This window comes from Hipposideros armiger, unplaced genomic scaffold, assembly GCF_001890085.2.
Source record: "Hipposideros armiger isolate ML-2016 unplaced genomic scaffold, ASM189008v1 scaffold_511, whole genome shotgun sequence".
Lineage (NCBI taxonomy): Eukaryota > Metazoa > Chordata > Mammalia > Chiroptera > Hipposideridae > Hipposideros > Hipposideros armiger.
Window position 1 is genome coordinate 155,309 of NW_017731861.1, and position 2,516 is coordinate 157,824.

A 2,516-nucleotide genomic window follows, 5' to 3' on the forward strand; every position below is an offset into this window, starting at 1 on the left:
GGAATCGAACCACTGTTGCTCAGAGCTCAAACTCTTGAGCGAGCTCTTAACCAACTGAGCCACTCGGCCGGCCCCAGAGTTCGTCTTTTTTAAGGTGTGAAGTAGAGATCTTCTGTTTTAATCCTTAAAATAAGCCATATTCTCAATATCATCAACTATAAAATTCATTATTTCTCCACTGATCTATGATTCCATCTTTGTCATTTCAAATTCATCACATTTGTTTCTGTTCCATTGACCTATGTTTCAATTTCAGTTTTACACTGTTTTTAGTACTATAGTTTTGTAGAATGCATTAATATGTATTAGGGAGAATCTTTGTTCTTCCTCAAAGTTGTCTTAATTATCTATGATCTTCTATTCTTCCCTATAAATTTCAGAATCAATTTGGTAAGTTTCTAAATTTGTTTATATAAATTTTAACTAGCATTATTATCAATTAGTTTGAAGACTTATTTACGTTTTTGTGATGTTAAAATTTCCCATTCTTTTCTATGGTATATCTCTCCATATATTCTGGTCTTCATTTATGTCTTTTATTAGAGTTTTAAAGTTTTCCTTGTACATTCTTTGATATGTCAATTTATATATGTTATCTAGTTTTTTGTTGTTGCTATTGTGAATGGTATCTGAGTTAATATTACATTTTTCTAGTCGGTAAAAGCTGTTGTAGAAGAATGCTACTGTTTCCAGATTTTGTTAATATTACAATAGGGCTTATTAATTCTAAAAAATTGTCTGATATTCTGTTGAGTTTTCTATGCATATGACCACTTCTATTATTTGAAAATAATGACATCTTTGTCTCTTCTTTTCCAAACCTCAAATCTCATTCTTTACATTTTTTCAATTGTATTATTATATTGCCTAGGTCGAATAGTGGTGGGGATATTGTTCATCTCTGGCTTGTTTGTAATTCTAAAGGGTGTGTTCCTTTATCAAGCATGTTTTTTTGTTGTTGTTGTTGTTGAGGTAAAAGTTACATTGAGTGAAAATAAAAAATCTTGAATGAACTATTTAATTAGTTTTGCTAGACACAGAATATTTCCTTCACCTCAGAAAGTCCCCTTGTGCTCCTTCACAGTCAATATCTCCCCTCTCCAGAAACAACCACTATTCTAATTTTTATCATCATACATTAATTTTTCCCATTCTGGGATTTCATGTAAATGAAATTATAACACAATATATTGGGGTGACAATGGTTAGTAAAGTTACATAGGTTTCAGGTGTACAATTCTGTAATACATCATATATATATATCACATTGTGTGCTCACCACTTTTGTGTCTGGTTTCTTTCAGCATAATGTTTTTGAGGTTCTTCCACAGTATCACTTATATCAGCAGTTTATTTCTTTTTATTGCTTAGTAGTATTTCATCATATGACTATACCACAGTTTATTTATTCTCCTTTGATGGGTATCTGGATTGTTTTCTGTTTGAAATTATTATGAATAAAACTACTATAAACATTCTCATATAATGTTTTTAAGTACATACATTTTTATCTCTTTAGCAGTAGAGTTTTGGGGTCACAGGGTTGATGTATACAAGGTGGCAATTAAGTTCGCGAACTTGTTGCAACGATGTTGCTATCCTTTTTTTTATATATCGAAAGGATTATTCATTATGAATTTTTACCAGCTGGACAGCTAACCAAGTTTACTATTTAGAAATGCTGAAAAGGATGCGTGAAAAAGACGACCTGAGCTTTTCACCAATAACTCATGGCTCTTGCATCACGACAATGCACCAGCTCACACGACACTGTCTGTGAGGGAGTTTTTAGCCAGTAAACAAATAACTGTATTGGAACACCTTCCCTACTCAACTGATCTGGCCCCCAACGACTTCTTTCTTTACCCGAAGATAAAGGAAATATTGAAAAGAATACATTTTGATGACATTCAGGATATCAAGGGTAATAGGACAATAGCTCTGATGGCCATTCCAGAAAAAGAGTTCCAAAATTGCTTTGAAGGGTGGACTACGCACTGGTGTTGGTGCATAGCTTCCCATGGGGAGTACTTCGAAGATGACCATAGTGATATTTAGCAATACAGTATGTAGCACTTTTTTTTAGAACAAGTTTGCGAACTTAATTGTCAGATCTCATATTTAACTTCTTAAGAACCACAAGTTTTACAAAGTAATTATTTCATTTTACAATTCCACCAGCAATGTATGAGAGTTCCAGTGGCTCCACATCTTCCTCAACACTTAGTGTTGTAAATTGTAAATTTTTTTTCATTTTATCCATTGTATCAGGACTGTAGTAGCGCCTGATTATTGTTTTAATTGGTGTTTCTCTGATGGCTAATGATTTCGATCACTTTTTTCCATCTACTTATTGGTCATTTATATATTTTATTCTATGACATGTCTGAGTTTTTTTGCCCATTTAAAAAATTGTGTCAGAAATCAGTTGCATTTATATATACCAATAACAAGCTATTGGAAGGAGAAATCAAGAAAACAATTCCGTTTACAATCGCTTCAAGAACTATAAAATA